The sequence below is a fragment of the Tachysurus vachellii genome, chromosome 6 (assembly GCF_030014155.1).
Source record: "Tachysurus vachellii isolate PV-2020 chromosome 6, HZAU_Pvac_v1, whole genome shotgun sequence".
Lineage (NCBI taxonomy): Eukaryota > Metazoa > Chordata > Actinopteri > Siluriformes > Bagridae > Tachysurus > Tachysurus vachellii.
Window position 1 is genome coordinate 16,546,348 of NC_083465.1, and position 14,365 is coordinate 16,560,712.

Below are 14,365 nucleotides of genomic sequence, written 5' to 3' on the forward strand. Positions count from 1 at the left end.
ATGAATAGATTGAAAAAGCAGCATGTAGAGACCTGTAGTGTGTTTATGTAGTCTGCTTCAAAGGATAGCTTAATTATTTTTCCATCCTAAGTGCAACCGCACCATGCATGTTCTGATGATTTGCTAGTGAGCACAATGACAGTGCTCTATGTAATGCACTCTGTGACTAACTGTTTATTTAACAGTACTGCTTATACACTACATCTTTAAGAACACTAATTTCAATAACAGCAGTGTTCACAACAAGAACAAGAGTGTTCAACAAAAGGTTCAACAAGGACTTAAATGCCATGTGAATATAAAGATATTCATTGAAATTTGTTTGGTTTTTTAAATAAAACTACATAAATAAATATCCAAAAAAAAATCCATTACAAAAGACTCCGAATTTTTAGCCACATTCCCAGTGATAGCAATTTAAGTCATAATTCAGACTAACATAACATCACATTCCACTAACACAAGCTAACCCAAATGTTCCGGCAGTAAAAGCTATGCTTGTATCCACATTGAGCTGAGGTCAGTCTTAGAGGCAACACAAGCAGGGTGAAGGCCTACCATCCTCACACCTCGCCTGACCCTCTAACCCCTCCTGTCTCTTTGCAGCTGTAAAACCATAGTGAAGCATCATTAGCATGGAAACAAGATGTTACCTTTGTGGACAACCTGGGGAACCAATTAGATGTGACACAGGCATGGTCCAGAAATGAGCCCCATGTGCTCTGTTTTAACTTCTGAAGTATTGGGTGACCTTGCAGTAAAGAGGCCAAAGATCAGCTACACTTCACCACAGGACACATTTCCATACCCTTGAATTACAGACACTGATTAACCTTTACACTTATGTGTAATTTCCATTACTGTTACAGTTAAAGAATCGAAGAAATTAGCTCCAAGGTTCCATCAGATACTGTGAAATATAATTTACCTCATTCATGGATAATTATTCAATTAGTTTAATTATATTTGCCAGGATCTTACAGAAATTTCGATTTTAATGAGGAGAAAGGATGTATGAATAAAACTGGTCAGTAGGTACAGAAGTGAGCTTATCTCTAGACCACACTCAGTCTCTGTTTAAGTAGGCTATGAGGCAAATTCTATTAAGCTAGACATGCTTAACTAGCTACCACACAGAGACCAAAGCTCAAGTGGGCCTTGGTTGTCTATTGAATAGCGAGCTTGTTAAATTCAACAGGGGCCTAAATGTGTCAACATGGCCCTGACATGAATAAGTCTTTAGAATGTTATATTATGTTTACACGTTAACACATTAATGTTATGTTTAAACATGTGATGTTTAAATCTGTTTATGTGTAGTATGCTCTGATATGATCTGACCTATTAAAATAAACCTTACAATGATTCATTTACAGAATAATCTAATTAACAATATAATGATTGTGTATATTTATTTAAAAATATGTTTTATTGTAATGTCAATGTATGTGATACCTAATTTGGTAAACCTGGGCTATTTAGGACATGGTGGCTGAACTGTCAGGAATGCTTTTAAGCATTCAGAATGTTCAGTCGGACAGGGTAAGACACAGAGAGGGGTTGGGTGGACAACAGAGCATTCCACTGGCATTCTCTCTCTCTCTCTCTCTCTCTCTCTCTCTCTCTCTCTCTCTCTGTCTCTCTCTGTCTCTCTCTGTCTCCTTCTCTCTGACTCTCTCTCTTTCTCTCTCTTCTCACCCTTCATACGTCAATCAGTCTTGTTATCTCTCCACTCTCACCCCTCTGCCCGCCTGTTCTCCAGTTCGAGGCTGTCGATGTGTTAATCACCCTGCTCTGCTGACAGAGGGAGCCAGATATTTTAACGTCCTGATAACCCTGTACTGGACCCCACTGCCCTTCTGTCCCTTTCTCTCACATGCTGCTCTGTCTCTGAGTGTCACCCCTCTGCCCTCGCCACCACCCAACCAGCTCAAAAACTCCTTATCAAAGCCCCCAGAAATAGACCTCAGTGTCAAATAGCATCTTTGTTGCCACTTACATATTGGCCACCTTGAAGAACTATCACACTGTTTCCTAACAGTCCAGATCTTCTCAGGATTGCTATGTTTAATCATTTTTTTGTCCTCAGAACCATTATAACGATGAAAAATAAATCCATTCAGACCACAGGATATAACTCCTTTGTAAAGTAGATATATTGTCAGTAGTGTGTGGTTATTTAATGGCATATATTAAATGTTATTGCACGTATTAAATACTCACACTAGCAGATTACAGTCTTCTAGCATTGGCATAGTTTGATTTATTACTGACATTATATTGAGAGGAAATAGAGGTGCCTAACAAATGAACAGGATGAATAGAAGTTTTGATGTATTGCCAGCGGGAAAAGGGAGGAGAGAATGGGGGTGGTCATTGAAATAAGACCTGTTTTGGCGAGCATTTGATACATTTGATATAGAACTCACTAGATCCTTGACATGAGCTGTCAGTGTGCTAGCAGGGGAGACTTATCAATCACTGGCCTTCTATCTGCCTGCCTGTCTCCCGGAGCCTAGGGATGCCCTGTTTGTGTTCAACGAGCTCTGTAAAGCTGAAGGCTGCAATGTTACAGCAAACCCCCCACCTTTCCACCACCACCATCATCACACTACACTTAAGCTTGAGTAAAGCGACTCCTGTCCTCAGTTCTCCATGTCTGTGGATGTCACTTTCACGTCACTTTGTCACCTCTGCAATGTGACAGCAGGAGCATGTGGACAGATTTTTAAGAGGGCTTGCCTTGCCTCGCATTGATCTGGATAACCAAGCTTAGTCAGGTGAATCAAAAACTACATAAAGTAGTAGCTTCTTAAGTTAGCTTTTGGATTTTTTGCTAAGTATTTAGTATCAGTGTGGCAGAACAGTGGAGTAGATTCTGTCATCCTCTGTTTGAATGATGTGCCAGTCCGATCCCACAGCTGTGACCCGGAATGGTAGGTGGCTTTGCAAAAGCTTTGGGGACAGAGAGGCAACCCACTGGCAATTGTTTAACACCCGCAGAATGAATATGTAAAGTGCAGCTAGCTCATAAATACGACATGAAAAAGCCCCTGCTGGGTATAAAGACATGTTATTAGGCTTACTTTGAAAAAGTCAATTGGGAGTATTACAATGAGTGTGTGTGTAGTCACTGGGGATGTGTCCCTTTGCCACACAAAAGGAGCACATCATTAAATTAAATAGAGGAAAAAAGTGATTATTGGGAAATTGATTTGTATAAATAGAAGAGGAAATTATTTGACTTTGCAATTGTTAGACTTGTGGAGTCTGTAGAAACCTCACTTAGCAGTCTACTTGGATGAAATAGAGATATGTCTCCAAATTGTAAAATATTTCATTTGACTCACAATGCAAAGAAAGTATGTAAAAGATAAAGCAGAGTAGTCTAAAAACAAAATATCTACTGCTTTTCACGTGATCAACATCCAATTTGTCTGGCATTCCAAGAAGGTGATAAACATCTGTTTTAACACAAGGGATGTGTCAGACAAACAGTGGACTGAAGCATTTTCCCCACTCTCGGATAATGATTTCACTTTGTTTAAAGAAGACTTACTTATACACACAATGTTAGATGTGTTGGTTTAGGGAGAAAGAGATACTTTAATCCCTTAAAACTCACAGGACAATTCTTTTACGAACTTCACATCAGTTTCAATGTTAATACTGAATAATTAACAGTAGTTGCTGTATAATGTGATTTAAGACAAATAATAAAATTGTAAACAGAGAGATTAACAGTTTAAGTTTCCTTAAATCTAAAACTTTTATATTGCCATGTGTATACTGTTCAAATATAGAGGGCTGATTTAACATACTATGTCTAATGCATATCTTTGTGTGTGTGTGTTTTTTTATATCATGTTAACTGTTGACCAGGTATTTAATGATAGAATAAATTTATGTGTGCCTGTCAGCAGGGAATTTAGGACCATATCAGAATACACACTTTGCCTCTCCTTTGCCTCTCTTCTCTCTTGTTCTTTGCCTTTTCTTCTTCTACGGGGGGCCCTAACCTCAAGCCCATGGCTCTTGCTCTTACATATGTACTTATATATGCACACTTAATCAACAGATAACACTGCCTTTAATACAAACCATTCATTGGCACACAATTAGAACTTTTTTTTAGCACCTGCTGCATTGGGAGTGCTCATTTGTCTGTGTTAATTAACTCCAGACACCGCAGCACAGAGCTTGTGAGCAGTCCCAAAAGCTTAGACCACGATTACTTACTACTCACTGCATCTGCCAGTGCTTCACTATCTCAGATTTTTACTCTTCTAAAAGCTTCTTTTTTGGCTCCTGACAGGACAGCACCTACAAGAGGCCTGTTGATAGTTCAGACATTTCGAGTGGGTCTTTTTAACTAAACCACATCCATTTCTGAAACGTAATCTAGATGCACTTTGAAAAGTAATTGGACTGTGTGGTCATCTTGAACAGATGACCTAAACCATTAAAGGTTAAAGCCCTTGCCTTCAAGAACACTTAATAACTCCTGGCCGGTTACAGCCTTTCATTGCTTTCACTTTAAAGAGCTGTAAAGTGCCACCTGAAGAGTGAAAGAAATGCTCTGTCTGATTGAGAAAGAGTCGTGCTCACACTCACTGACTACAGGGCACAATGCAAACTGGGAAATTGTGCTTATTGTTATTCGTAGAGGGCAGACATTCAAGCATGCTCTTTTTAGTGGGTGTACTCCACCATTACAGGTAGTTGTGAACTATCACCACTTGTTGAAATTTCGGCCCACTACACAAAAAGAATGGAAGTACAATGACTTCAAATAGGTTTCTAGGTAAACTCCCTTTAGAGCAGAATAAAGGGAAAGACAGGTCTCAGACACACGTACCTTGCGTATTCTAACTGTGTATTGGCTTATTGTTTTGCAGTTGTAAATTAAGACGTAAAATGTCTCACGGCATTTGTAAATGAATAGATGTTCGATGTCTTGCTTCTCCCATGACCTCTAAAAAAGAGAGCTTAGAATTCTGCAAATTTATATGAAATCAGTGATCTTTACATCGGATTATAGGTCTATAAATCAGCTTGGAAAAGTCCTTGAAGCCAATAATCTAGGATGACCTGAGGTGAGCAAAGTGACCTCAGATAACCTTGGCCTGAATTTTTACAAGTTAGACTTTTCTAACATTTTCTGGCAATTGTATAGTACTAATAGAATGTGGGGTATTTGGAATCTCAAAGATTTTTTTAAAAACATATCAGGAGGGTAAATTTAGATTTCATGCTCACAGCAGATATGACAAACCTTTTAAGATATGATAAACTTTATTGATCCCTAGAGAACTTGGTTCAAGGTAGGAACCAAGTGCAGAAGGCAAAGTTAAAGTATAAAATGCAAAATGAAATAACAGAAGGATTACAGTGTATATTGTAATTACACGGTAATTGAAAAACCACTTAAAAAAAGTACATAGTAATATATGAGTGCTCCTTCTGCAAGATATTTAAAGGAACAGTGATTGTACTAGTTATTATTGTACAACACTTCTGCACAAAATTATAGTATATATGTTCATTCTACAAAAGGTACAAAAGGTAGAATAAAATATTTACATACTGATATGGTGTGATAATACATGTAAATAATAGATGGATGAATATTTCATCTAAAAGCATTCTATGCACCAAAGCATTTTTTTCAGTCTTTCCAATACCAAAGGACTTCTGAGGATTCACATATAAGGATCAGAAAATCTTACTTATGTCTAATTTATGAACACCAGGATTTTCTTCCACAATCTTTTAATATTAAGTTATGTAATTTAATTTACGAGCTATAAGTATATATCATTTTTATTTTTATATTCATGTATATCACACTTCATTATTTGTCAGACATTTGTCAGAAACATATAACCTTTGACCTCTCTTTAAAGGAAGGTTTTTAGTTTACCAGACAGACTGACAGATTATTAATGTGCCCTGAGCACCATCTAGTGTTCATTTGAATAGAATATCAAAAGAAATTTAAGAGAAATAAAAAGGAGAGAAACAGAAAAAAATAAAGAATGCTCTCTCCACTTTGAGCCTGTTCCTGGTATAAGATATAATTAAGGTGATATGTGCCTTTGTAATTGATGTAATTTAATTCTTCCTAAATGCAGATTTGTTTATTCACTGAAAATAAGATATTTGCACATTATTATACAGTTTAAATGTCACATTACCATGTCAAGGCCATTATAATTCAGGTAATGAAATAGCTGTGAGATGAATATTTCTGCAATGATGATGGAAACTAAAAAACACAAGCACCGATAATGCTGCTCACGTGTGGTTCTGAAGTTCTTTTTTTTTCTTTCTACGAGGCAACATGAGGAATGAATGAATGATCACAACAGGGTTAACAAGTTTATTTGCTAATCTGCATATGAACCAGTTTAAATACTTGCCAGACTGAATTTCTAAAGAATTTTCAATTCCACAAAGACATTTAACACCAAAGGGTGACAAAACAAGAACCAAGACTCTTTGAAACCAGACAGTATTGCTTATTGAAAATGTATCATGTCATAAGATCTCTAAGACACCAGACAAGTATGGATATTGCAAAGGGGTCAACAAACATCATGAAATATGTGAAACTTTAACAAAGAGTGAAGGCTATAAACAGAGTGCAGCCAACCACTTTGTCTCCTGCAGTTCTAGTCAGTCAGAAGAAAACCTGTCCTACACTTGCATGAATCTGGAATAACAGAGAGAAAACACTTATGCAGTCGTTTCACCCACTCAGCTACTAACTAACATGAATGCGCCACATTCGACAGCAATCTGCTGGCATGCAAACAAAAGAAAGGGCCAGGGGCTGACTCTAAAAAATGCAAAAGGATGAAATTAGAAAGGCTGGGAGGGATGGGACTGAGAAAGAGACGCAAAGGGGAAACAGAGGGAGCAATAATTCAGTAGCTGTTCAGGCATCATAAAGCATTGTGTTAGAGCAATTCACTGAATTTCTCATCATCCTTCCCAAAGTGTAAAGTGACTGTTGATGAAAAGTACAAAAACTACTTGTTACAAAACAAAGTTGAATCTTAGCACATTTATCCCACATTAATATATAAAAACTTCATGACTTTTTACAGAGTTGCAAAGACATGTAATATAATTTGTTATACCGTACAGGATCAAGCATGTATCTTAAGTGTTTAATTAAATAATGAATATTTGATGCTGATACAGTTACATTTCTCAGACTTACCTCATAGTACCAATCATCATTTGTTCTAAGGCTTTCTTCCAGAGGCCTGCATTACTTTTTAGTCAACAGTAACCTGGCCCATATATTACTGAGGCTTTGTATTGCTTTCAAGGATAAGCAAGACCATGTGTTCCATTGGCTACAATATTCTGCCAGATTTTCTGTAACTGATAATTTTATAACTGTTTTCCTGACTGCTGACACACTACTGATTTATTTAGATACTGAGCCTCATGATAGCCTGCCTGATTAGACATGAAGTTGCAGTTTGCAAAAGGGGGAAAAATCATCGATCATAGACCTAATATTAGGCCACAGCACAGAAATGTCCTGTAACTCAATTGTCTCTAAATTTGAATATTGTCAGCGTTTCCTTAGCTGTCTGTTTTTTGGTCAGCTTGGAAATAGTTTGCTTCTGTGTTAGCTAGTTAAACATTCCTCTCAGTAAAAAGGCTATGATTCCTAAATGAAAATATAAAGGTTCAATGTAAAGTTAGGTTTCTGCACGTTAACCTTGTAGTTCATATTTACTGTCCTGGGGATGAACTTAGGTTTTCTTGTTACCTCTCAGCTTCCTAAAACATGCTAGCAGGTGGATTGGCTAAGATTGGCTTAGAAAATTGCTCCTAAGTGGGAATGATTGCGTGAATATGTGTATGTATGTCCCACCTGGGTTGTGATTTCTACCTCAACCCCAGTTCTTACTGGATGGTCTGCAGATCCACTGTGACCCATTTTTGGAGAAAAGTATTTATTGAAATTGAAAGAGTCTAGGGGGGCACGGTGGTTTAGTGGTTAGCACGTTCGCCTCACACCTCCAGAGTCGGGGTTCGATTCCTGCCTCCACCTTGTGTGTGTGGAGTTTGCATGTTCTCCCCGTGCCTCGGGGGTTTCCTCCGGGTACTCCGGTTTCCTCCCCCGGTCCAAAGACATGCATGGTAGGTTGATTGGCATCTCTGGAAAATTGTCCCAAGTGTGTGATTGCGTGAGTGAATGAGAGTGTGTGTGTGCCCTGCGATGGGTTGGCACTCCGTCCAGGGTGTATCCTGCCTTGATGCCCGATGAAGCCTGAGATAGGCACAGGCTCCCCGTGACCCAAGGTAGTTCAGATAAGCGGTAGAAAATGAATGAATGAATGAAAGAGTCTAAGTAAAGACCCTAATCTAGCCATCTGACTAATTAACGCCAGTCCTTCAAATACAGTAGAGCATGTAATACCCATTCATTTATTCATTTTCAGTAACCAATCCTGGTCAAGATCCAGAGCTTATAATATGTATATATTTTTTCAGTTATTAGTGTTTTTTTCTTGTTGATGCACCATAGGACTGAGAGAAACACAATTTCAATCCTCTGTATTATCTGTACATATAGTAGAATTTACAATAAAGCTGACTCTGACTCTGAAAAGCATATTTCATTTCTAAGTCTGAAAATTTACAATCGAACAATTATAGAACTTATAACTTTTAACTTGTCTGAAACAGGATTTTATCCTAATATATTAGCGTAATATATTATTAGGTCCTGTCGTACACAGGGTCAGCACAGGGAACACAGAGCACAAGGTGGGAGACACCCTAGACAGGGTGCCAACTCATCACAGGGCACACATACACACTCTAGACAATTTAGATACAGCCTTGGACTGGGGAGAAAACAGGTATACCTGAAGCATGCATGGTTTGGGGGAATCAAACCTCCAACCCTGGAGATGCAATGCAAACATGCTAAACACTAAGTCACCCACCCCCGATTGAATTACCGTGAAGATTTTTTTTGACAGAGTTAACAAAACACATCTGTGAGAGGTTCTGGATAAAGACGTCTACCAAATGCTGCAAATGTATATGTAAACTCTCAGTTCCCAGCCTGGACATTAACAGTATGCTGGTGTAGTCACCCTAATCAGACTCTAGATGGCACATCACACAGACTTGCTGGCTGTGTGGTGTAGTTGCTGTCATATCTAGTGCCATTGTTTTTACATGCTTGTGTCTGAACACTTGAGAGCATCAAAACCGAATCACATGTTCTAGTGTCTTGTTTTTGCTAAGCTGATATTGTTGATTTTACTATATAGAATTATCATGTACTCATTCTCAGTCTTGTACAAAATGTGATGCAATGCAAGGAATGCAAATGCACACCCACACTCACACACACACACACACGCAGACACACACGCAGACACACACATCCCTAGCTCTTATCTATAAATACCCTCTCCTCAGTGATGGCTGTCAGGCCCTGTAACCTTGGCTTCTCCACTAGTGCTCTGATTTATGGCAAGGCCAGATTGAACTGACCTTGCACTTGGTCTCAAGCAGTATAAGTAATGGCAGGTCATCAGCCCTGAAACTGGCAGCCATCTTAATGCAGGAATAGCGTTGCCTTTGTCTGTGTCTCTGTTTTCTTTCCTCCAGTCCTGGATGTGCCAAATGGACGTGAGTGGCCAGGCACTTTGAGCTATCGCACAGAACTGTCGGAGTAAAAGCTTAACTGCAGCGGGGATCAGGCAGCGGTCAGCGATAGCTAACTTTAATTTCATGCCTAATTTCTTCCTGTGCTCAAAGAATTGATCTTCCTCCTCTGTCTTTCTAACCTTTCTAGCCTGGCTGTGGGAGCCCCCGCCGGATGGGGCGTGATGGAGGCCAGCCACCAGCCATCTATCACCCACCTCCCTAGCCCAGGATTCATGGCTCTGCACCGAGCAGGTCCACTCTGCTGAAAGCCCAGTTACACAATGAGCTGATTTGATCTTCATAAACTCAACAGGCCAGATTCATCAAACAAGCACTCAGTGCTAAGCAAAATTCATTCATTGCTTAGCGTGGGCTGTGATTGCCTATGCTATGCTTTATAGATGTTTGAGACCAAAAGGCATGCACGTACACACAACACATTGGCACTTATTCAGAAAGACAGATTACATTGTCCTGGGCAGAACTGTTGGTTTGTTTTTATTATAGCCTTCTCTAATAGTGAGCAACATTTTGATTCATTTTCATTTTACATAACATATATTCTGTATTCAGTAATGGTATGGTTATTCCTTAGGTCAAAACTGATCAAAGCATCTATCAAAATACAGAATGTTATTATGAGCAATACACTCAGTAGTGATTTTATTAGGCACACCTTCACCTACCCAGGAAAGCAATCCTCAGGTTAGCAATCCATCTGGGTGAACCTTGTATGTGTACAATTACTGACTTATTCTACTGACTGCACAATATATCAGTCTTCACCAGTAGGTAAGTAATATTATTTAGGTACTGGTTTGTTCATAGCACACAAGTAACATAGAAATAGTATGTATTATATTATAATAATATAATAGTGCATGGTAGTGTGTTCTATTGATGTGAGTGTATAATGTTGCTAGTGGTTAAGGTGTTGGGCTACCAAACAGAAGGTTGTGAGTTTGATCCCAGTTCCATCAAGCTGCTATTGTTGGGCCCCTGAGCAAGGCCATTAACCCTCAATTGTATAGAAATTAGATAATGTAAGTTTCTCTGGATAACGGGTCAATAAGAGAATGAGACAATGATTATCACAAACTGTGCTGAGCTACAGCCTGTAATATCTCTAACTGTACAACTAGAATATGGATAAATAAATACATGTACGCACTGTATGCACTGTATGACGTATTAAATTTACTCTCTCTCTCTCTCTCTCTCTCTCTCTCTCTCTCTCTCTCTCTCTCTCTCTCTCTATTTCTCACCTGACAGATCTCTCTGACAGATTGTCAATGTCCTCTAAATTCTAACCTTGAAAGGCACATCTGGTGATTTTTTATTTTATATTATTTGTTATTTATTTATTTAATTCTTTATTTTTACATTTTTTTGGGAAGTGACATTCTGTCATTTATTGTGCCTCTACCTGAAAACATAAATAAAACATAGGTCTGTATTTCCTCCAGCTTTCCCAGATGCTGTAAAAGGCTTAAGAAAAATAGAGGGTGTCTGGTGGCCTTTTCATGGGATAATGTGTGAAGACTCTGTCACAATAACAAAACAGCTTACCCCCTGGCCATTATTCTCAGATAGAAACTACAAGCTTGGTGTAATGAAAACAATGAAAACTCTCATATCATCCACCAGATCCTTTGTATGCAGTGGATACCCTCGAGGCTTTCAGGAAGATGAGATGGGGATGGAGTCTCCTTCAGAGGTCAGACTGCAGAGCTCAGACTGCTTTAGTGCAATGGCTATGTCCAGCACCTTTCGTCCAGATGTAGACAAAATGCTCCAGTGAATGGCCCTTGGTTTATGTAAAGCATCTGATGCTGTATGTACACTGGTGGCTGACCAGCATGTTTCATTTGCCCTGGGTTTCCCACATACTTTTAGAGACACTTTAAATTAATTACACTATTCAGGTTGATGAATAAGGGTCAATTAAAAAAATGTCCGGTTCTATTAAATATGTTAAATTAACTAAGTAAAAATGACTTGGATTTACATGAATTAAAAAGTGATATTATTGTTATGATTTTTATCACATTACTAAAATACACTAATTTAAACTACTCAAATATATTTCTTCTATTTAAAAAAAATAAACAAAGAGATGTTGTTAAGTATTTATTTGTTTTAGAATGGTGAAAAATGTTTTTAATCCAAAACTTTTGTTGAGCAGGTTTAAGGTTTGGCTGAGGCACGATGCAAGTGAAGGATGCAAAATACAATGTTCATGAAACTAAGGCTCAGAGACACAATGACTAAGACTTTTAGTGAGACAAAGGAACAAATTGAGTATAAACTAATAATATAAATGTATAAACTAATAAAGGGATTATCTCAGAACAGGTGCACACATTAGGTAACAGAGCAATAATGGGGCAGGGGCTAAGACAAGCCAAAAACTCAGGCACATGAGAATGTAAACAAAAAGCACATGGGGTGACCTCAAACAAAATAGTAGTAGTCATGAATGGGCAGAATTACCTTATATATACTTAATATATATATTAATATATTATATATACTGTATATATATATATACAGAAAATAGTGATGACCAGTGTGTATACTGTATATTATAACGTACATTGTGCAGCTACAGCAATTGTAAACATATACGAAATAAGTAGTAGCGGCAGTTTGATGAGGTATTAAAATGTGGTGTGAAAAAACAGCAATCTAGTGAGTGATTAGTGTAGTTCACACAGTTATGTGTGTGTGTGTGTGTGTGTGTGTGTGTGTGTGTGTTATATAGTTCAGTTCTGACTAGAATTGATTAGATTAGATATAATTTCAGAATAGAACCTACTTCAGCCCTGATTCATTTTTTACAATGCAGAAGTCTTGAACTTAAATATGTAAATAACTCACCAGACACCACTTCTCCAAACTATTCCTTTTGTTTCTCACGCTTTTTAATCATTATTATCGCTTATATATTGCGTTCTAATGTTCTTAATGTTATAGTTTTAGTTTTCAGTTGGGGAGCCAGTAATGTGTATTTGAGGAACTGTCCTGCTTCCAAAAGGCAGGGTTGATGCCACTATGTTAATGCAGTCGATCAGGTGGTTCTATTGCCTAGATGTCAAGTCCAGTGATGACATATCCTCAGGTTAATACTAACAGGCATTATCTATCCAAAATGAGTAGAAATCTTTATGTCTGTCATTGTCAAGTCATTTGCCATTCAATCCTCAAAAAGTCCTTTAGGAGCATAACAAGCATTCACTAATAATGAAATCAGTGGGTGACACACGACACCAGTGAGGGATGGCACACTCAGAGCATGCCGCTGACACACAGTCAATCCTTATTTACTTAATTGCATGGCAAGTGGGTCACATGGAGCTATTTGTCTCTCTGTCTGTCCCACTGTTTGTCAGGATGTTTCATCACTGGCTGGGTTTGCATCTTCGCTCCCATCTGTGCCCGTCTGCATGTGTGAGCTGGCAGAGAGACAGAGCTCTTCTCATCACTGCTGGCACAGGCTGCATCCCCACAACCCGGTCATAAATCCTGAAATAATGCAATGTACAGAGATACGCTCCACTCTGCCACTGCAAGAGTTAGACAGAGAGAGAGAGAGAGAGAGAGAGAGAGAGAGAGATGAGATGGAAGGCAAAAAGAAGAGAAAGAAAGAGAGTGCCTTTGGCTCCACTGATCCAATTAGTAGGTCTTGTATAGCATACTCTCTCTCTCTGTCTTTCTCTCTCTCACACTCTCTCTCTCTCCTTTCCTTTCCTTAATTGGAAGCCGAAGAGACCAGTCGAAATCGCATTAACAGAGGTCCTGACAGAGAGGACCATCAATCTTTTTTTATTACGGTGTAATGGGGGTTCTTGGGAGCCACGATTCGATTTGTCACCGGCCTCGTTCGCTGATAACAGGCATTTGTCATCACTTTCCCCCTGCGTTAATGTTATCATCCCGGCCCTGACAGCTGCCTCCATCCAGGGAGTGCCAGCGACACAGCACATCCGTCAACATAATATTTCCACGGCCAAGGGGACTGCTACAGCAATAAGCCACATTAAAGCACTTATGAGAAGAAAATCTGTTGTCATTAATTAAAATGTTAGAGGGAGCAGCGGGTTTTCTTTGTGAGGGTACTGCGTCTGTTTGTGTTCTTTAGGAGGTCGGAGGGAGGGTGGCAACTTTCTTGTACTTATTTTAATCCTGCTGTCAGTGTACTAAGTGTCTTTATGGATTAAATTTTAGTATGTATTAAAATCATTATGTATTACACAAACACATAACACACACATACACACACACACACATTTTTTTGAAGGTGGAAATGTTGAAAAAATACTATGAAATTCCTATAGACTCAAGCCACGCAATGTACAGCTCTTATTACCTTATGTTAATTTCCTCCTGTAGCCACAAGGGGGCAGACCAGAGACCACTGTGACAGGTGGTAAGGAGACGGTAGATTCCTCTGCTGCTAATTAGACCAACATCCTTTCCTCTTGCTGACCTACAGGACGACAGTCCTTCCATCAGGGGAGGCAATTCAGAGTGAAATATTAGCCTCTGTATTTAGTGCTGCACAAGGCACCCAGGATGAAGTACATTTAAGGACTACTGAGATATAAGGGATTGACCGGCATTGGGACACAGACATGGGCCCAAACAAGTAATTCTCTGCTCCGCTGTCTGC